Genomic DNA, 22,092 nt, shown 5'->3' with positions numbered 1-22,092 from the left:
ACAGCGCCGGAGCTGCGGCTTTGCCGGCATCGCGCTGAGAGCGGCCCCCGCCCTGTGCCGGGCCGTCCCCGCCGTCTGTGCCGCTCCCTCTCTCGCTGCCCCCGGCCCGTGACAGCGAGGCTGGGCAGGAACCTCAAGCCTTCTGGGGGCTGCCCCCGCTTTCTTGTTGCAGCAGAATCCCTTGCTGGGGCCATGCACGTGTGGGAAGGGCTTGGGGGAAGCGCTGCGCTGCTGTCCAGGGCAGTCGGATTCGTTCTGAGCCTTCTTTGGGGGTCAGGAAAACGGGGGCGGGGGGTGAAGACTCGGGGCTCTGATGCCGTTAGGGGCACCCCAAGGTGCCCAGGAGAGGGAGCCCCACTGCGGTGCAGGAGCAGGTGGGGGGCGGGCGAGGGGCGGGGGTCACGCTGGGTGCCGTCCCCCAGAGGGACCCAAAGCTGCCACCAAATGCACAGGGAGGGGTGAGTGGGTGTAGGATGCTAAAACCTGGCAAGGCGTTCGGTTTTCTAGGTATTGCTAAAGAATAGGAATTGGTCTCTAAACTCAGCTGGGGAGAAACCCTCTCTACGCACTCATTTGTTTCCAGGAATGTAGAAGGTTCCGACTGGAGATGGGTAGTAGTTCTGAAGATATTGCCGTGAGGTTTTGATCTAGGAACGGACCGAGCTGTGCCCTGGAACCCTCAGAACAGCTGCAGGGGCTGAAGGCGATAGAAGGGGCTCTCTGGCACCTTTTGCCTCCGTTCTCTGCCAGCGCCCAAATCGTGTCGCAGTCCCGGAAGAGGCGCTTGTCATCCCGAGAGCCAAAAGGAAGACGTGTAAAATCCCAGCTCTGCCTTGGGTTTCGTGTGGGTTTTGTACTTCGTATTGATGTCATTCCAGAGAGCAAGGAAAGAAGAAATGTGACCGGGTCCCACTATTACTGTGTGAAGGCTTTCTTGAAAGGCTGCTGTATTTCTATTGTCTTTTTCCACTCCAAGCTTGACTTTTCCCTTTGTTTTTCGAGCTCTGCTGCATTGGGTGTCCCAAGGAGGGCGGGGTTCCTCAGCAGGGCTCTTAGGACGTGGCGCTGATTCTGCTTTTTCTGAAGGCGTCTCAAAGCGTGCTACCAGAATGACAGTTTTGTGCACTGGAAAGCTTTCCCTCAGTGCCATCAGCGCACGTCCGTGTCTGAATTGTGGAAGCAGACGGACTAAGAACAGCCAGCACCCGGGGCAGACGTCTGTTGGCTCTGTGTCTGTGAGAAGCGGGCTGTGTGCTGGACGGGGAGAGGCGCTGTTGGAGAGTGGCATCAGCGCCAGGTGTGAGCTGTGAGGATGATGAGGGGCCGGCTCCTGCCGGGGGGGGGGCAGGGGGGCGAGGCTGTTTTAGGGGGAGGCTTCGCCTCAGCTCCCTTTTGCATGGAGCTGCTGAGAAGAGGGGTTCATGGGGGGCTCCCGGGGCTGTCTCATGGAAGGACTGCGAGAGCTTCTCGCAGCGCCTGGGCGAACACCTGGATGCGCGCTTGGAGACGCGGAGCATCGCTTCAAGGAGGTGCCGAGGGACGAATCTTTGTGCCGGGAAGCAGCAGCCGAACGGGTGAGCGCGTGTGGATTTGGAGCGGGGACTTTGGTCCTTTCCCTTTTCGATTTGATCTTGGCAGTCCCCCCTCCCCGGTTCCCCAGGACCAAAAACGGAGCTTGTGAAGACAAAGGAAGGAGAGGCAAGCAGCTACTCTCCTAATATTGTCTGTGTTCGAACTGGGAGGGATCCGCCTTCACCTGCGGTTCGAAGGGTGTTGATTGAAGGAAAACCTGCCTTTTCCCGGCTGTTAGGGGTATCCCAGGGGTGACAGGGAATCCCTGCGTTCCATTTGAACGGGAATGGGCAAAGTATTGTTGTCATCTGATGGGTTTGATTTGAAGGCAGCCAGCCCATTTTCATCATCCTAAGGTTTAAATGGAGGGGACAGCGCTGGTGTCCCTCCTTTGCAAGGGTTTGAATTGAGGTCCAAATCCCCCTTTCCACACGGCTTGAAGGATTTCATTGGAGGAAAGCCCCTTCTTTTCTGCTCTCCCAGGGGATGAACTTGAAGGGGAGAACCCATTTCTTTGCCCTTGTTGAAGCGAGGTGAGCGCCGCCCGCGGCGTCAGTTTCGGGGTTCAGTTGCGGGAAGCCGCAGCTCTGGCAGCGTTTGCAGGGCTGCAGTCGGGGCTGTGCCGCTGCATTTGAGGGCGCTTCTTGTGGCCGCGGCCCGGCCCGGAGCGTTGCCGCTCGGGAGCGCTGCCGGCCCGGGCCGGGCGGTTGCCGAGGCTCACGGGGAATTTGGCGCGGCAGCGGCGGAGCCGCTCTGCCGGTGCGAGCCGCCGTGCGGAGCCGAGGGCGGCTGGCGCCGGGCCGGCCGAGGGCGGCAGAGGCGGCGCGGGCGCTGCTGCGCCGGCCCGGCCGGTGCCCGCCGCTCTGTCCGCTCCGGGCGCGGGGCTCGGGCGCCGCCGGGGTCCCCCGGGCAGGGGGAGCGGGCGGGGGCGGGGGGGTCTCCGGGGCGGCGCCGCCCCTGCGCGCCGGAGGAGCCGCTTTGCCGCCGGGAGCCGCGCTCCGTCCGGGGCCGGCAGCGCGGGGTTCGGCTGCCGCAAGTTCTTGGGTGTCGTGGTTCGGAGGTGCTCTGTAGGGATCGATCGCACGGTTTTGTGTGGGTCGCAGTGGGTGTGCGCTAAGGGCTCTGGCGTTCTTCCTGACCGGTACGGTTCTCGGTTCAGGTGGTGACGATAAAGGTTTGGTTTGAATCGAGTTCTGTAGTCGGATATTTTTTTTGCCGGGCTATTCTGTTTTTAAAGGCGTGCAATGGTTTCTACGGGTCGTTGCGCGAAGCAGCGGCTCGGATTTTAATTCTGTCGCGGTGGCTTTTATTAGCGTGGGCGTGTAGCGTTTGTTTCGGTGGGTTCGAGGTGGCGTCGTGTCGTTAATAGCAGCGGGGTTTTAAAAATCTCTCTAATTGCGTTCGTGTTTATCGTCTTCCAGGGCTTTTATTGATTTGGTTTGTTTGATTGTAGTGTATGTTGTATTGTTACGGGATCATTTGGGAGATATTGTTAATGGTTACGTTTCTCTTTAGGCTTTGTGTTTATTTCTGGGTGGTATTTTTATTTTGATCGAATGAGGCTCTATGCGTTTATTCTTCAGCTGGGAATAATTTTTTTGTTGTAAACTAAAGTTGATTTGGTTTGGGGGACTTTTGTTTTACAAATGTATTTTCTTTTGGTTTTTTCCTTTCTTTTTTTTTTTCTTTTCGTTTTTTGTTGTCCTTCGACGTATTTGGTGGTTGTTGATCAGTTTTATTTTTGGGAACGTGGGTATTTATATGGTGGGTCTTTTTAAGTAGTTGTTTGTTTTTTTTTTTTTTTTTTTTTAATTTGGGTAGTTATTTTCTTATTTTTTAGTGGTTGAGATTTTTTGGTTTTTTTTTCTATTTCGTTCATTAGTTCGCTTTCTAAAGTTCTTTTGACAGAGTATTGCTTATTCTTTGAGTTAGTGTAGATGTAGAATTTTGGTTAGTTTTTAAAATGACGTTCAGGGTCAGTGGCACTGATTGGAGTTGAGCGAGTTGGTTTGGGTTTTTTTAGAGGCTTTTGTGATTTGCTGCGTGTGTTTCTCCAGGGTTTTCTTTTCGTTTGGTTCCATTTTTCTGATGTGATGAGAACTGTCAGTGAAAAGAGTGTTGTGTGTTTTTTTCGCTGGCAGTTGTTTGGCTGGTGGAGGTATCTTGATGGTTTTGGAAGACATTGGTGGGAATTCGATGCTGTTTGTTTTGTCCTTGTATTTAGGAATTGGATTTTAAATGTAAAATTCTAAGGATAGCTATCTTTAAACAAAACAAGTAGATGTGCAGAAATGGGAATAAACTTTTATTTTGATCTATTCGATCTATATTTAAAATTTAACAGGTAACATAAGTCATGATATATTCCAATAAGATATTGTATTTTTTAATAGAGCGTTGTGTATGTTTATAGATATATCAATAGAGATGATAAATATAAACACAGCTCAAAGGAAATTTTAAATATAGAAATGTGTTGCGAATCTATGCAGATATATATATATATATAAATTATTAAAGGATTGTAAATCTAAAGTGACATAAATCCATACAACACGTAATACAAGTGATACTGTATATATCTTATTATGATCTATTATAGGAAATAGCCATAAATCTAGTACATCACTATGATATAATATCTAAAACATTATAGATATGGTAAATGTAAATACAACAATATTATTAAAAGTAGTTTAAAAGAAAGGAAGGTTTTGTTTTTTACTTGGCAAAAGCAGGGGTTTTATGATAAAAACTACAAATACAAATGATAGAAAGGTAGAAATCTACTTGTAAAAATATCTCATGAATACATCAAGATGGATATAAAAATTGAAAATATTAGAAAAAAGAAGTTGTAGCAGTAGATTTGGTACATAATAAAAATAATAATTTATCTATATGATGTGAATAATATATATGTGATATGTAATTATGAAGAGAATGCATCAGTATAAACTGTGACTATAAAAGTGAATATAATTATGCAAGCTATAAATATAAAACGATTTCAATATAGTTTAAAAGAAGGGTTTTTTGGTATTTGTTTGGTTAGAGATGGGATTTTTTTTGGAATAATAAAAGTATGATAGAAATCTAAATCAAAGTATAGAAATATGCAATCAATATATAATGATATTGATAAAACCACAAAATATGAATAAATACAGATAATAGGAATAGGCATAATAGATTGTATAAACGACGTAACACATCAATGTCCGGTATAAATATGCGTGTGAATAGAACTAGGAAAACTAGAACTATAAAATTTATTTCAAGAAGGCTTGAAAGAAAGGGGGCTTATTTGGTTCTTGTTTGGTAAGAGGCAGGTTTTTGGCATTTATTTTTAGAGGAGTTTTTTGCGGGGGGGAATCGCCCCTGTTCTTTTTTGCCGCCTTGGCTGCCCGCAGCCCCAAGGCGCGCGGCGCCCCCGGCTGGGGTGGGCGGCAGTGCTGCCGCCTTGTGGGCAGAGCGCGGTACTGCAGCCCGCCGCCGCCAGGCAGCCCTCTTGGGCGTGGCGCGTGGCGGAGTTTGTTTGACCTTCTAAAAATGGCGGCCTAAAGGGCGGGAAACCGGAGGACCCCGGTGTGTCTATCCGGACTGCCTGCACGGAACACCGACGCCGCCGCGGCCCCGGCGGAATTTTTGTGGCGTTTTAGGTGTACCCGAGACGGGCTGTGCTGTCAGCGGCGCCGCGGGCGGGCGTATTTCGGAGGTTTTCTGACCGGCACCTGAGTAACCGCCTCTCTCGGCCGAGGGGGTCCTCCCACGGCCGCCATGTTGGGAGTGGCGCGTCACCAATGTCGCGGGAGTTTGTTTGACCTTCTCAAAATGGCGGCCTAAAGGGCGGGAAAGCGGAGGACCCCGGTGTGTCTATCCGGACTGCCTGCACGGAACACCGACGCCGCCGCGGCCCCGACGAGATTTTCTGTGGCGTTTCAATTGCGATGATGGCATTCCGGTTCGCCTGCAGGGTTCGGCGTCGCGGGAAATCCTTTCTAGGGCTCGAGGTGGGTGTCGGCATTTTGATCAGGCAGCTGGCAAAACGCCTACGCCTTGGGGTCTTTCCAAGGGGCGCTGGGGGCGTGGCCGGGGCGGGGCGCCGTGTTGGCGAGGTGACGTCATTAGGCGGCACTCTGCCTGCAGTGCGCCGATGCAGACGGCAGGGGGCGCTGTGCCTGCAGTGCGCCAAAGCAGGCGGCAGGGGGCGCTGTGCCTGCAGTGCGCCCATGCAGACGGCAGGGAGCGCTGTGCCTGCAGTGCGCCCATGCAGACGGCAGGGGGCGCTGTATAAATAGAGTATTAAGTATAAACTATCTAGAAGAAGAAATAAAAGCTCTATGACACCTGCAGCTGTAGAAACTTTCAAGCTCCCATGGAGGAAATAGTTTTCCTAAAATCATTACCGTTTTGGGGTTTTTTGCACTCCCCGGTAGCCTGAATGTTTCTACTGCTGCTTTTTTATTCTAAAGCTAGAATGGAAAGCCAAGATTAGAAATAGAGAGAGAAAAAGAGAGAAAGAAAGAAAGAGTGAGAGAGAAAGAGAGACAGAATGAGAGAAAGAGAGACAGAATGAGAGAAAGAGAGAAAGAAAGAGAGACAGAGAGAAAGAGAGACAGAGAGAAAGAAAGAGAGAAAGAGAGAAAGAAAGAGAGACAGAGAGAAAGACAGAAAGACAGAGAGAAAGAAAGAGAGACAGAATGAGAGAAAGAGAGAAAGAAAGAGAGACAGAGAGAAAGACAGAAAGACAGAGAGAAAGAGAGACAGAATGAGAGAAAGAGAGAAAGAAAGAGAGACAGAGAGAAAGACAGAAAGACAGAGAGAAAGAAAGAGAGACAGAATGAGAGAAAGAGAGAAAGAAAGAGAGACAGAGAGAAAGACAGAAAGACAGAGAGAAATAGAGAAAGAAAGAGAGACAGAGAGAAAGACAGAAAGAGAGACAGAATGAGAGAAAGAGAGAAAGAAAGAGAGACAGAGAGAAAGACAGAAAGACAGAGAGACAGAATGAGAGAAAGAGAGAAAGAAAGAGAGACAAAGACAGAAAGACAGACAGAATGAGAGAAAGAGAGAAAGAAGGAGAGACAGAGAGAAAGACAGAGAGAAAGAAAGAGAGAGACAGGAAGAGAGCCAGAGAAAGAAAGAAAGAGAGAGAGAAAGAAATAGAAAAAGACAGACAGAAAGAAAGAAAGAGAGAGACAGGAAGAGAGCCAGAGAAAGAAAGAAAGAGAGAGAGAAAGAAATAGAAAAAGACAGACAGAAAGAAAGAAAGAGAGAGACAGGAAGAGAGCCAGAGAAAGAAAGAAAGAGAGAGAGACAGACAGAAAGAAAGAAAGAGAGAGACAGGAAGAGAGCCAGAGAAAGAAAGAAAGAGAGAGAGAAAGAAATAGAAAAAGACAGACAGAAAGAAAGAAAGAGAGAGACAGGAAGAGAGCCAGAGAAAGAAAGAAAGAGAGAGAGAAAGAAATAGAAAAAGACAGACAGAAAGAAAGAAAGAGAGAGACAGGAAGAGAGCCAGAGAAAGAAAGAAAGAGAGAGAGAAAGAAATAGAAAAAGACAGACAGAAAGAAAGAAAGAGAGAGACAGGAAGAGAGCCAGAGAAAGAAAGAAAGAGAGAGAGAAAGAAATAGAAAAAGACAGACAGAAAGAAAGAAAGAGAGAGACAGGAAGAGAGCCAGAGAAAGAAAGAAAGAGAGAGAGAAAGAAATAGAAAAAGACAGACAGAAAGAAAGAAAGAGAGAGACAGGAAGAGAGCCAGAGAAAGAAAGAAAGAGAGAGAGAAAGAAATAGAAAAAGACAGACAGAAAGAAAGAAAGAGAGAGACAGGAAGAGAGCCAGAGAAAGAAAGAAAGAGAGAGAGAAAGAAATAGAAAAAGACAGACAGAAAGAAAGAAAGAGAGAGACAGGAAGAGAGCCAGAGAAAGAAAGAAAGAGAGAGAGAAAGAAATAGAAAAAGACAGACAGAAAGAAAGAAAGAGAGAGACAGGAAGAGAGCCAGAGAAAGAAAGAAATAGAAAAAGACAGACAGAAAGAAAGAAAGAGAGAGACAGGAAGAGAGCCAGAGAAAGAAAGAAAGAGAGAGAGAAAGAAATAGAAAAAGACAGACAGAAAGAAAGAAAGAGAGAGACAGGAAGAGAGCCAGAGAAAGAAAGAAAGAAAGAGAGAGAGAAAGAAATAGAAAAAGACAGACAGAAAGAAAGAAAGAAAGAGAGAGACAGGAAGAGAGCCAGAGAAAGAAAGAAAGAGAGAGAGAAAGAAATAGAAAAAGAAAGAAAGAAAGAAAGAAAGAGAGAGAGAGAGAGAGAGAGAGGAAGAGAGCCAGAGAAAGAAAGAACGAGAGAGAGAAAGACAGACAGAAAGAAAGAAAAGGAAAAAGGAAAGGAAGAAAAAAAAAAAAAGAAGGAAGAGAAAGGAAGAAAAAAAAATGAAAAAGGAAAAGGGTGAGAGTGTAAAAGAAAGAGCGAAAGTGGAAAAGGGGGTGAAAAACAGAGTGAAAAAAAGAAAAAAGCGTTGGAGTGGAAAAGAAAGGACATTCGGGAGGGGCGGTGCTGCCTAAGGTGCTTCCGCGCCCAGGAGCGAAGGAGCCGTTTGATCCCCCGGCGGGACCGCAGCTCCCGGTGGCGGAAAACGGAGCGGTGGCTGTCAGTCCGAGACTACAACTCCCGGCAGGCCCTGCGGCCGTAAAGCGCGGCGTCTGACGCAACGGCCGACGCGCCATAGGAATGGCTGGCGGGCCGAGGCGGCCGCGCGCCGGGGGAGCGGGCTGGGCGCGGGGAGCTCCCGGCGCCTCTCCCGCGCGGGACGGAGCCGCGGCAGCGACGCTGGAGGGGCGAAGCCTCCGGCCGGCCGCCCGCACGGAGCCGAGCGGCGCGGAAGGGGCGTCCGCCCGGTGCCTCGGCCTCGCTCAGCGGTCCCGGTGGCGGGGGCTCAGCTCGGGCGGGGCGCGCTGCCGCCCGCCGATGGCGGAGCGCCAGGCGGTGCTTTGCTGCCGCGGGCCGGGAGCTGCAGGAGCCGCCCCGGGCGAGCGGCGCCGGGCGCTGCCGCGGTCACTGTGCGGCGGCGGGCGGAGGCGCGGGAGCCGCCGAGCTGCAGCCGTGTCCCTCGGGCTGCTGCCGCTGCTGCGGGCGGGGGCGGACGAGCGGCTGGAATGACACGGCTGCTGAGTGCCTCAGTGCTCGTGGCTCTTTCTTCCACGCAAACAGATGGAGCGGCATCGCTGAGCAGTAAAACACAGCGATGGCCCGGAGAATGGCGAGCGCAAGGAGCGCGCGGGCTGGATCCTTCTGCTGGCACAGGTGCGATCCGCAAACTCAGCCCCTTGTGCCCCTACCCTCCCGACCCCCAGGGGAAATGCTCTCCAGCCTCGAGCTGCTGCAAGACAAAACGTGTGATTTGACACTAGGGTCCGGAAAAGGTTTCCGTTTAGATTAGCAAATGCCTCAATTGTTCTTGGTTACATCCTAGGATCGGTTTTAGGCAGTGACTTTATACCGCTTGTCGGATTTTTCTTGTGCAATGGTAAGAAAATAGGCAGGTCTGATACTGGTTTCGCTTTTTTTCTACTTCATGTTCCATGAGCTGCTTTTATCCAAGCAATTGTTTTAAAGTTCTACTGTAGGCGTTTCTGGTTCACTTTTTTTTTTTCCTTTGCAGCACCCGCGACTTTTTTTTTTTTTTTTTTTCTCTAAATCGGCAGCAAATATAGCTGAGTAAAATTACCTTGGTTTTCTTCCTTCTTAAATGTTTTTATTGATAATCCTATTTGAATATGCAGAACAAGTGGGTATGTCCTGTAATATATCCTAGCTTTTCTTGTTTACAGGGTACTCAGAAAATACTTTTCCCTTAGAGTCCCACTGAAACATTCTCAGTGCAATCTCCGTTAAGGTATGTGTTTACAAATAAGCCACCATCAGCTGAGATATTTGCCTGTGTACCTTTTCCTGTAATTCAGAGCTTGCGTTCTGTGGTTTTTATGATAAACCTATCAAACTTGCGAAACTGTTTTGCAAGTCTTAATCGTTGAAGGCAGCAAGAAGTGGTTTAAAAGCCTGTTCTTGAGCAGACAAAGGGAAAAAGTGTGAATTTGATGCTGAACTTGTCCTTTTTCATTTGACTTGCCTTGAATGATTTAGGAAGAGAGAGAACTAGAAAAAAGAGAGAAATAGAATTGGTTCTTGGGCCCTCCTAAAATGCTCCCCGTGATTCTGTGTGGAGCCAAAGTGAAGGGTGATGGAACAGAGCCCTGTGCTTTAGAAGGAAATCAATTTCAACCTGATCTCCACCCTGAGTCTCCCTAATTTCTGCTTTTAAAATGCAAACTAAGTTTAGGAAGTGTTGGAAGTTAGTATTTTGGGGAAGAAATGGCAGTTGCACCAACCGTTCCATTTCCCAGAGGCTCTGGGAACGATTCATTTTGTAAGCGCTGTAACTGCAATCGGTTGGTGGTTCGGGGTTGGAATGTGCACTTACCCTCCTCTAAAGCACTCGTTCATTTGCATTTCAGTGCCAGGAGTCTTGAGAAACTGGAGAAGAGCCCAAGAGACATTTTTCATCCTGAGATACAAAAGGTAGGAAGTGACTTTTTTTTGTTTGGTTCTTTTTCTTTATGATTTCCTGGAAATAGAAGTAATTAAGTATAGATACTACTGGTTTGTTTCTTCCAGTAGCTAATAATAATAATAATAATAATAATAATAATAATAATAATAATAATAATAATAATAATAATAATAATAATAATAATAATAATAATAATCTAATACTACTTAAACTGTCTCTTTATCCATTGAACTGGCCATTTCAAATCCAAACTTCTAAACACAAATAAAACCATCATCCTTGTAGAATCTTTAATAGGAGGGGGCTAAAGATGCTGTTTTTGTTGACAGGATTTATTGGTTGTTGAAGGGCAAGAGGTGAGTACAAGCCTAACTACTTCTTGCTCACAGACCCGTCCGGTGAGTACAGCTTTGTATTTTGATGGGCTTTTGATGACTTCTAAATCAATTGCTCGTTACAGTAAAAAGAAGTAATGTTTTTTTGAACCTGACAGCAAAAATAACTTGAAGCACCAACTTAATAATAATTGATCACCCATCTAAGTTAATGGTTTTATGCTATACTATCAAAGTTTAAAGGTAAATTATCGTGTAGTAGGAGATAGTATAAAATGTATGTTCTGATGTGTAGGATGTATGCAAAGATTAGAGGACCCAAATTGTTATGTCTTCTGTTTGACTGTTTACCAAATAATATTTGGTTTTATTTTCCAGGGATCGGTGAATTTTAAATTTGGAATCCTCTATGCTAAGGATGGTCAGCTTACAGGTGATGAAATGTTCAGTCATGGTGAGTTTTCCACCTTCTCCTTAATTGTTTTGCTCATCTGAAAAAAAAAAAAAAAAAAAAAAAAAAAAAGGTATGTTTATTATTTGTTAGCCTGTTCTGTCCGTTTCCTCAGTATTTGCTGGAGCTCTGCTTACCCAAGCTTTGGGTAAAACAAGCTTTGGGTTCCTTCTGTCCCACTGGGTGTTGCCCAGTTTGGTTGCATCTGGTGAAATTCACCCTGAGCCCTTACAGAACCAGCTCAAACCACGTGAGAGCCATTCGCAGCTCTCTCAGGACACCCGGAGGAGGATGGGTGACGTTTCTGAGCATCTGGCAAGTGTACTTCTATCAAAACTCGGCCTGTGTAATTTCTGGGGAAAACCCTTCTGTATCCTGGAGGGTTCCTCAAACTCTGTTGAGGATCCAGTTAGCAGTTGCTCACCTGGATGGTTCCAGCTCCTCAAGTTAACACTTGTACTCTTGCCCTGTAGTTTAGATCTATTGTAGTTTTGTTATTTTGCACGATTTTACGTCTTTGGAAAATAACGTGCGTTTCACTCTTTGGAACCTCTCGGATCATTCTTTGGTGCAGCACCACCTAATGGGACACTTGGCTGCTGTGCTGAAGGGCTTGGTTACTGGGATTGTAAATCCCGGAGAGTTTGTAAGTCTTCTGTCCCCAGGGAGGTGTCACGCTTTGTTCACTCTGTTTGTCAGGTGCTGCTTCTCGTCGGAAGTATTAACTTCAAACTGCCCTGTTCTTTTTTTAACTTTTTTTCCTGGTTCTCTCCGTAGGGCAGGGAAGGACTCTCGTATCCTGGTCGTCAGACTCAGCGCTGCCCGAGAAGATACAGAGAGTGTAAAAATCATAAGAAGCAAATAGGACTGCAGAGGAAACAAACTGGAGAGAACAAAAGGTGATATTGTTCTCCTTAGCCTGGATTAGAAACATCCCCTGTGCTTCGATGCCGGTGGCTGCCAGGGGCTCGTTAGGTCTTTTTAGGCAGGTGTAGGTGTTCACTTGTAGGTTCTATTTTTTGGCAAAGGACCATGAGAGAAGTTTATTTCTACATCCAAATAAACATTCATCTTATCTGAACATAACCTGTCATCCCATTTCTGACGTTAAGGACTCCTGTATAAATACTTGGGGAGGTTTTCTTTGTCGTTTCTGAATGGTTCCATTTTGGTTCCATCTACCTGCCGGATACTTGAACGAGTCTGAGGTGGTTTAATTGCATACTGCTTCCTTGAAATTCTGTTGGTCTCTGCTTGGAACCCTTCTTGTAGTGCTTAATGAAAGACTTCTGATGGTGTTTTCTTGCCTGTTTGTGTTTAAGGTCGTGCTCTGATGCATTTACAGAAACCATGGCAGGAGAGAGTCAGCTGCTGGAGAAGAGGAGACAGTATTATCCCTGTGCAGCATAGAACTGCGCTACTGCTGTGTCATCAGCTGTGTCTGCACTGAAAGTAGCCACCTTCACTTGTAGGTAGCTCCTTGGTGCTTTAGGACACGCTGAGGGATTTATTCCTTTTGGGATCCACGATGAGAATTCCCAAGAGAGGTAGTAATAAGGTATGAGATTGGAAAAAAGCCCGTGTCCTTGGAATGTTGTTGTTGTCGTCAAAAGTTAATTTTTCCTTCTTTCTTAGCCAGTAGTCAGCTTTTTGCTTTATTTTTTGTGGGATCAGTACTTGATTGTTTAAAAAATGGCTTCAAAATAACTGCAGCGGCTGGCCACCAGGACCTTGTTCAGATTTGCCTATTTGCTTGTAGCTAAAATGTTTCCGTATTGTTTCTCGTTCTATTGAAGAAACTGCTGCCCAGTCAACTAAGAACTGAACATCTATCTGTCTAGGACATGGGGAGAGGATGTAGGTCGTGTCTTTGTTTCCAGAAAAAAGTTCCAGTGTAGTTTCTAACTAGAGGAAAAGGGGGGGTGAAGACTCGGGGCTCTGATGCCGTTGGGGGCACCCCGAGGTGCCCAGGAGAGGGAGGCCCACTGCGGTGCAGGAGCAGGTATGTTATCACGTACTAGAGAGCAAATTATAAATAGAAATAGGAAAATTATAAATATAAAAATATTTTTTAAATCGTTAAAGAAAGCGGTTTTTTTTACTTGCCAGTAGGCAGGGTTTTGATGATAAAAATGATAAATACAAAGAATATGAAGGTAGAAATCTAAGTCTAGAAATATATCATAAATACGTACAGATAAAGTTTAAAACTAGAAGAAAAAATCAGTTGCAGCAGTAGATACGATACATAATATAAATAATACTTTAAATACATGTCTAGAATTTTATAGATATTATAGATAATTATTAATAGATTGCATCAAAAGAAACCATATATATAAATGTGAGTATAACTATACAAAGTATAAAAATATTTCGATACCGTTTAAAAGAAGGTGTTTTCGTGTATTTTTTTGGTTAGAGATGGGGTTTTTATTTGGATTAATAGAAGTATTCTAGAAATATAAATCTAACTATAGAAAGATACAATCGATAGAGAAAGATATTTCTAAAAACACAACCGAACGACGCCGCCTTCGGGGGAATCGCACGAGCTCGGCCGAAGCAAGGCGAGAGCGGCCGACCCTGACGGCCTCGAGCGAACCGGGGCGAGCGGAGCCGAGGCGCGCCGAAGGCACAGAGCGGCTGGGAGTTGGGCCGAAGCGAGGCGAGCTCTGCCGAAGAGGCGAATGCAGGCGCCAAGAGCCGAGTTGAGGCGCCAAGAGCCGACTCGAGCCGAGCGTCTCCGGAGCGAGCCGAGCTCCGCCGAGCGCAGCATCCCGGGCAGGGCGAGGCGCCGGGCCGGGCTCGGGGTGCAGCCGGGGCTCTGGGAGGCTTCCCCGCCTGTCCCTCTCTCTAGCCCTCCTTCCTTCTCCCCGTATTCGCCTTCTCTCGCTCCCTTTCCCCCATTCCCTCTCCCCCCACAAACCCGGCTCCTTCCTGTCCTGTCCCTAGCCCGCTACTCCCTTCTGTTCCCCCTCTCTCCTTCCTCTGCCCAGCCTCCCTGTACCCTCGTCCCGGGCTTTCCCTTCCCGTCCCGCTTTCCTGCGCAGCCCGAGCTCCCTCGCCGCCCTTTCTCATGCCCTGCTCTCGCTCCTCTCTTCCCGTGCCCCCTTTCCTTCTTTGCCCCGCAGCCGCGGGGCTCGGGCTGCCGGAGAGTAAAGCCCCGAGGGCCGGAGCCCGGCGCCCCTGGGCCCTTGCAGGAGTCCCCGCGCGGGGCCGGAGGCTCTCGGCGGATCCCCCCGTGCCGCTCAAGCAGCCCGGCCGACAGCGCCGGAGCTGCGGCTTTGCCGGCATCGCGCTGAGAGCGGCCCCCGCCCTGTGCCGGGCCGTCCCCGCCGTCTGTGCCGCTCCCTCTCTCGCTGCCCCCGGCCCGTGACAGCGAGGCTGGGCAGGAACCTCAAGCCTTCTGGGGGCTGCCCCCGCTTTCTTGTTGCAGCAGAATCCCTTGCTGGGGCCATGCACGTGTGGGAAGGGCTTGGGGGAAGCGCTGCGCTGCTGTCCAGGGCAGTCGGATTCGTTCTGAGCCTTCTTTGGGGGTCAGGAAAACGGGGGCGGGGGGTGAAGACTCGGGGCTCTGATGCCGTTAGGGGCACCCCAAGGTGCCCAGGAGAGGGAGCCCCACTGCGGTGCAGGAGCAGGTGGGGGGCGGGCGAGGGGCGGGGGTCACGCTGGGTGCCGTCCCCCAGAGGGACCCAAAGCTGCCACCAAATGCACAGGGAGGGGTGAGTGGGTGTAGGATGCTAAAACCTGGCAAGGCGTTCGGTTTTCTAGGTATTGCTAAAGAATAGGAATTGGTCTCTAAACTCAGCTGGGGAGAAACCCTCTCTACGCACTCATTTGTTTCCAGGAATGTAGAAGGTTCCGACTGGAGATGGGTAGTAGTTCTGAAGATATTGCCGTGAGGTTTTGATCTAGGAACGGACCGAGCTGTGCCCTGGAACCCTCAGAACAGCTGCAGGGGCTGAAGGCGATAGAAGGGGCTCTCTGGCACCTTTTGCCTCCGTTCTCTGCCAGCGCCCAAATCGTGTCGCAGTCCCGGAAGAGGCGCTTGTCATCCCGAGAGCCAAAAGGAAGACGTGTAAAATCCCAGCTCTGCCTTGGGTTTCGTGTGGGTTTTGTACTTCGTATTGATGTCATTCCAGAGAGCAAGGAAAGAAGAAATGTGACCGGGTCCCACTATTACTGTGTGAAGGCTTTCTTGAAAGGCTGCTGTATTTCTATTGTCTTTTTCCACTCCAAGCTTGACTTTTCCCTTTGTTTTTCGAGCTCTGCTGCATTGGGTGTCCCAAGGAGGGCGGGGTTCCTCAGCAGGGCTCTTAGGACGTGGCGCTGATTCTGCTTTTTCTGAAGGCGTCTCAAAGCGTGCTACCAGAATGACAGTTTTGTGCACTGGAAAGCTTTCCCTCAGTGCCATCAGCGCACGTCCGTGTCTGAATTGTGGAAGCAGACGGACTAAGAACAGCCAGCACCCGGGGCAGACGTCTGTTGGCTCTGTGTCTGTGAGAAGCGGGCTGTGTGCTGGACGGGGAGAGGCGCTGTTGGAGAGTGGCATCAGCGCCAGGTGTGAGCTGTGAGGATGATGAGGGGCCGGCTCCTGCCGGGGGGGGGGCAGGGGGGCGAGGCTGTTTTAGGGGGAGGCTTCGCCTCAGCTCCCTTTTGCATGGAGCTGCTGAGAAGAGGGGTTCATGGGGGGCTCCCGGGGCTGTCTCATGGAAGGACTGCGAGAGCTTCTCGCAGCGCCTGGGCGAACACCTGGATGCGCGCTTGGAGACGCGGAGCATCGCTTCAAGGAGGTGCCGAGGGACGAATCTTTGTGCCGGGAAGCAGCAGCCGAACGGGTGAGCGCGTGTGGATTTGGAGCGGGGACTTTGGTCCTTTCCCTTTTCGATTTGATCTTGGCAGTCCCCCCTCCCCGGTTCCCCAGGACCAAAAACGGAGCTTGTGAAGACAAAGGAAGGAGAGGCAAGCAGCTACTCTCCTAATATTGTCTGTGTTCGAACTGGGAGGGATCCGCCTTCACCTGCGGTTCGAAGGGTGTTGATTGAAGGAAAACCTGCCTTTTCCCGGCTGTTAGGGGTATCCCAGGGGTGACAGGGAATCCCTGCGTTCCATTTGAACGGGAATGGGCAAAGTATTGTTGTCATCTGATGGGTTTGATTTGAAGGCAGCCAGCCCATTTTCATCATCCTAAGGTTTAAATGGAGGGGACAGCGCTGGTGTCCCTCCTTTGCAAGGGTTTGAATTGAGGTCCAAATCCCCCTTTCCACACGGCTTGAAGGATTTCATTGGAGGAAAGCCCCTTCTTTTCTGCTCTCCCAGGGGATGAACTTGAAGGGGAGAACCCATTTCTTTGCCCTTGTTGAAGCGAGGTGAGCGCCGCCCGCGGCGTCAGTTTCGGGGTTCAGTTGCGGGAAGCCGCAGCTCTGGCAGCGTTTGCAGGGCTGCAGTCGGGGCTGTGCCGCTGCATTTGAGGGCGCTTCTTGTGGCCGCGGCCCGGCCCGGAGCGTTGCCGCTCGGGAGCGCTGCCGGCCCGGGCCGGGCGGTTGCCGAGGCTCACGGGGAATTTGGCGCGGCAGCGGCGGAGCCGCTCTGCCGGTGCGAGCCGCCGTGCGGAGCCGAGGGCGGCTGGCGCCGGGCCGGCCGAGGGCGGCAGAGGCGGCGCGGGCGCTGCTGCGCCGGCCCGGCCGGTGCCCGCCGCTCTGTCCGCTCCGGGCGCGGGGCTCGGGCGCCGCCGGGGTCCCCCGGGCAGGGGGAGCGGGCGGGGGCGGGGGGGTCTCCGGGGCGGCGCCGCCCCTGCGCGCCGGAGGAGCCGCTTTGCCGCCGGGAGCCGCGCTCCGTCCGGGGCCGGCAGCGCGGGGTTCGGCTGCCGCAAGTTCTTGGGTGTCGTGGTTCGGAGGTGCTCTGTAGGGATCGATCGCACGGTTTTGTGTGGGTCGCAGTGGGTGTGCGCTAAGGGCTCTGGCGTTCTTCCTGACCGGTACGGTTCTCGGTTCAGGTGGTGACGATAAAGGTTTGGTTTGAATCGAGTTCTGTAGTCGGATATTTTTTTTGCCGGGCTATTCTGTTTTTAAAGGCGTGCAATGGTTTCTACGGGTCGTTGCGCGAAGCAGCGGCTCGGATTTTAATTCTGTCGCGGTGGCTTTTATTAGCGTGGGCGTGTAGCGTTTGTTTCGGTGGGTTCGAGGTGGCGTCGTGTCGTTAATAGCAGCGGGGTTTTAAAAATCTCTCTAATTGCGTTCGTGTTTATCGTCTTCCAGGGCTTTTATTGATTTGGTTTGTTTGATTGTAGTGTATGTTGTATTGTTACGGGATCATTTGGGAGATATTGTTAATGGTTACGTTTCTCTTTAGGCTTTGTGTTTATTTCTGGGTGGTATTTTTATTTTGATCGAATGAGGCTCTATGCGTTTATTCTTCAGCTGGGAATAATTTTTTTGTTGTAAACTAAAGTTGATTTGGTTTGGGGGACTTTTGTTTTACAAATGTATTTTCTTTTGGTTTTTTCCTTTCTTTTTTTTTTTCTTTTCGTTTTTTGTTGTCCTTCGACGTATTTGGTGGTTGTTGATCAGTTTTATTTTTGGGAACGTGGGTATTTATATGGTGGGTCTTTTTAAGTAGTTGTTTGTTTTTTTTTTTTTTTTTTTTTTAATTTGGGTAGTTATTTTCTTATTTTTTAGTGGTTGAGATTTTTTGGTTTTTTTTTCTATTTCGTTCATTAGTTCGCTTTCTAAAGTTCTTTTGACAGAGTATTGCTTATTCTTTGAGTTAGTGTAGATGTAGAATTTTGGTTAGTTTTTAAAATGACGTTCAGGGTCAGTGGCACTGATTGGAGTTGAGCGAGTTGGTTTGGGTTTTTTTAGAGGCTTTTGTGATTTGCTGCGTGTGTTTCTCCAGGGTTTTCTTTTCGTTTGGTTCCATTTTTCTGATGTGATGAGAACTGTCAGTGAAAAGAGTGTTGTGTGTTTTTTTCGCTGGCAGTTGTTTGGCTGGTGGAGGTATCTTGATGGTTTTGGAAGACATTGGTGGGAATTCGATGCTGTTTGTTTTGTCCTTGTATTTAGGAATTGGATTTTAAATGTAAAATTCTAAGGATAGCTATCTTTAAACAAAACAAGTAGATGTGCAGAAATGGGAATAAACTTTTATTTTGATCTATTCGATCTATATTTAAAATTTAACAGGTAACATAAGTCATGATATATTCCAATAAGATATTGTATTTTTTAATAGAGCGTTGTGTATGTTTATAGATATATCAATAGAGATGATAAATATAAACACAGCTCAAAGGAAATTTTAAATATAGAAATGTGTTGCGAATCTATGCAGATATATATATATATATAAAATTATTAAAGGATTGTAAATCTAAAGTGACATAAATCCATACAACACGTAATACAAGTGATACTGTATATATCTTATTATGATCTATTATAGGAAATAGCCATAAATCTAGTACATCACTATGATATAATATCTAAAACATTATAGATATGGTAAATGTAAATACAACAATATTATTAAAAGTAGTTTAAAAGAAAGGAAGGTTTTGTTTTTTACTTGGCAAAAGCAGGGGTTTTATGATAAAAACTACAAATACAAATGATAGAAAGGTAGAAATCTACTTGTAAAAATATCTCATGAATACATCAAGATGGATATAAAAATTGAAAATATTAGAAAAAAGAAGTTGTAGCAGTAGATTTGGTACATAATAAAAATAATAATTTATCTATATGATGTGAATAATATATATGTGATATGTAATTATGAAGAGAATGCATCAGTATAAACTGTGACTATAAAAGTGAATATAATTATGCAAGCTATAAATATAAAACGATTTCAATATAGTTTAAAAGAAGGGTTTTTTGGTATTTGTTTGGTTAGAGATGGGATTTTTTTTGGAATAATAAAAGTATGATAGAAATCTAAATCAAAGTATAGAAATATGCAATCAATATATAATGATATTGATAAAACCACAAAATATGAATAAATACAGATAATAGGAATAGGCATAATAGATTGTATAAACGACGTAACACATCAATGTCCGGTATAAATATGCGTGTGAATAGAACTAGGAAAACTAGAACTATAAAATTTATTTCAAGAAGGCTTGAAAGAAAGGGGGCTTATTTGGTTCTTGTTTGGTAAGAGGCAGGTTTTTGGCATTTATTTTTAGAGGAGTTTTTTGCGGGGGGGAATCGCCCCTGTTCTTTTTTGCCGCCTTGGCTGCCCGCAGCCCCAAGGCGCGCGGCGCCCCCGGCTGGGGTGGGCGGCAGTGCTGCCGCCTTGTGGGCAGAGCGCGGTACTGCAGCCCGCCGCCGCCAGGCAGCCCTCTTGGGCGTGGCGCGTGGCGGAGTTTGTTTGACCTTCTAAAAATGGCGGCCTAAAGGGCGGGAAACCGGAGGACCCCGGTGTGTCTATCCGGACTGCCTGCACGGAACACCGACGCCGCCGCGGCCCCGGCGGAATTTTTGTGGCGTTTTAGGTGTACCCGAGACGGGCTGTGCTGTCAGCGGCGCCGCGGGCGGGCGTATTTCGGAGGTTTTCTGACCGGCACCTGAGTAACCGCCTCTCTCGGCCGAGGGGGTCCTCCCACGGCCGCCATGTTGGGAGTGGCGCGTCACCAATGTCGCGGGAGTTTGTTTGACCTTCTCAAAATGGCGGCCTAAAGGGCGGGAAAGCGGAGGACCCCGGTGTGTCTATCCGGACTGCCTGCACGGAACACCGACGCCGCCGCGGCCCCGACGAGATTTTCTGTGGCGTTTCAATTGCGATGATGGCATTCCGGTTCGCCTGCAGGGTTCGGCGTCGCGGGAAATCCTTTCTAGGGCTCGAGGTGGGTGTCGGCATTTTGATCAGGCAGCTGGCAAAACGCCTACGCCTTGGGGTCTTTCCAAGGGGCGCTGGGGGCGTGGCCGGGGCGGGGCGCCGTGTTGGCGAGGTGACGTCATTAGGCGGCACTCTGCCTGCAGTGCGCCGATGCAGACGGCAGGGGGCGCTGTGCCTGCAGTGCGCCAAAGCAGGCGGCAGGGGGCGCTGTGCCTGCAGTGCGCCCATGCAGACGGCAGGGAGCGCTGTGCCTGCAGTGCGCCCATGCAGACGGCAGGGGGCGCTGTATAAATAGAGTATTAAGTATAAACTATCTAGAAGAAGAAATAAAAGCTCTATGACACCTGCAGCTGTAGAAACTTTCAAGCTCCCATGGAGGAAATAGTTTTCCTAAAATCATTACCGTTTTGGGGTTTTTTGCACTCCCCGGTAGCCTGAATGTTTCTACTGCTGCTTTTTTATTCTAAAGCTAGAATGGAAAGCCAAGATTAGAAATAGAGAGAGAAAAAGAGAGAAAGAAAGAAAGAGTGAGAGAGAAAGAGAGACAGAATGAGAGAAAGAGAGACAGAATGAGAGAAAGAGAGAAAGAAAGAGAGACAGAGAGAAAGAGAGACAGAGAGAAAGAAAGAGAGAAAGAGAGAAAGAAAGAGAGACAGAGAGAAAGACAGAAAGACAGAGAGAAAGAAAGAGAGACAGAATGAGAGAAAGAGAGAAAGAAAGAGAGACAGAGAGAAAGACAGAAAGACAGAGAGAAAGAGAGACAGAATGAGAGAAAGAGAGAAAGAAAGAGAGACAGAGAGAAAGACAGAAAGACAGAGAGAAAGAAAGAGAGACAGAATGAGAGAAAGAGAGAAAGAAAGAGAGACAGAGAGAAAGACAGAAAGACAGAGAGAAAGAAAGAGAGACAGAATGAGAGAAAGAGAGAAAGAAAGAGAGACAGAGAGAAAGACAGAAAGACAGAGAGAAATAGAGAAAGAAAGAGAGACAGAGAGAAAGACAGAAAGAGAGACAGAATGAGAGAAAGAGAGAAAGAAAGAGAGACTGAGAGAAAGAGAGAAAGAAAGAGAGACAGAATGAGAGAAAGAGAGAAAGAAAGAGAGACAAAGACAGAAAGACAGACAGAATGAGAGAAAGAGAGAAAGAAGGAGAGACAGAGAGAAAGACAGAGAGAAAGAAAGAGAGAGACAGGAAGAGAGCCAGAGAAAGAAAGAAAGAGAGAGAGAAAGAAATAGAAAAAGACAGACAGAAAGAAAGAAAGAGAGAGACAGGAAGAGAGCCAGAGAAAGAAAGAAAGAGAGAGAGAAAGAAATAGAAAAAGACAGACAGAAAGAAAGAAAGAGAGAGACAGGAAGAGAGCCAGAGAAAGAAAGAAATAGAAAAAGACAGACAGAAAGAAAGAAAGAGAGAGACAGGAAGAGAGCCAGAGAAAGAAAGAAAGAGAGAGAGAAAGAAATAGAAAAAGACAGACAGAAAGAAAGAAAGAGAGAGACAGGAAGAGAGCCAGAGAAAGAAAGAAAGAGAGAGAGAAAGAAATAGAAAAAGACAGACAGAAAGAAAGAAAGAGAGAGACAGGAAGAGAGCCAGAGAAAGAAAGAAAGAGAGAGAGAAAGAAATAGAAAAAGACAGACAGAAAGAAAGAAAGAGAGAGACAGGAAGAGAGCCAGAGAAAGAAAGAAAGAGAGAGAGAAAGAAATAGAAAAAGACAGACAGAAAGAAAGAAAGAGAGAGACAGGAAGAGAGCCAGAGAAAGAAAGAAAGAGAGAGAGAAAGAAATAGAAAAAGACAGACAGAAAGAAAGAAAGAGAGAGACAGGAAGAGAGCCAGAGAAAGAAAGAAATAGAAAAAGACAGACAGAAAGAAAGAAAGAGAGAGACAGGAAGAGAGCCAGAGAAAGAAAGAAAGAGAGAGAGAAAGAAATAGAAAAAGACAGACAGAAAGAAAGAAAGAGAGAGACAGGAAGAGAGCCAGAGAAAGAAAGAAAGAAAGAGAGAGAGAAAGAAATAGAAAAAGACAGACAGAAAGAAAGAAAGAAAGAGAGAGACAGGAAGAGAGCCAGAGAAAGAAAGAAAGAGAGAGAGAAAGAAATAGAAAAAGAAAGAAAGAAAGAAAGAAAGAAAGAGAGAGAGAGAGAGAGAGAGAGGAAGAGAGCCAGAGAAAGAAAGAACGAGAGAGAGAAAGACAGACAGAAAGAAAGAAAAGGAAAAAGGAAAGGAAGAAAAAAAAAAAAAAGAAGGAAGAGAAAGGAAGAAAAAAAAATGAAAAAGGAAAAGGGTGAGAGTGTAAAAGAAAGAGCGAAAGTGGAAAAGGGGGTGAAAAACAGAGTGA

General features: G+C 47.5%; 2 long non-coding RNA genes across 2 annotated transcripts; both read left to right on the top strand.

Moving 5' to 3' along the window:
• The first annotated feature begins 8,430 nt into the window (after nt 1-8,430).
• Nucleotides 8,431-10,221, top strand: LOC136569543 (uncharacterized). Its single transcript, XR_010785373.1, has 3 exons — nt 8,431-8,867; nt 9,395-9,459; nt 10,079-10,221. It is a non-coding gene; the product is annotated as an uncharacterized lncRNA (long non-coding RNA).
• Nucleotides 10,222-10,777: 556 nt separating this feature from the next.
• LOC136569522 (uncharacterized) lies at nt 10,778-13,315 on the top strand. Its single transcript, XR_010785363.1, has 2 exons — nt 10,778-10,923; nt 11,698-13,315. It is a non-coding gene; the product is annotated as an uncharacterized lncRNA (long non-coding RNA).
• The last annotated feature ends 8,777 nt before the right edge of the window (nt 13,316-22,092 follow it).

Source organism: Molothrus aeneus (assembly GCF_037042795.1).
Source record: "Molothrus aeneus isolate 106 chromosome Z unlocalized genomic scaffold, BPBGC_Maene_1.0 scaffold_55, whole genome shotgun sequence".
Taxonomy (NCBI): Eukaryota; Metazoa; Chordata; class Aves; order Passeriformes; family Icteridae; genus Molothrus; species Molothrus aeneus.
Note: the sequence above shows the minus strand (reverse complement) of the source record. Positions and strands in the feature narration are given on the sequence as shown.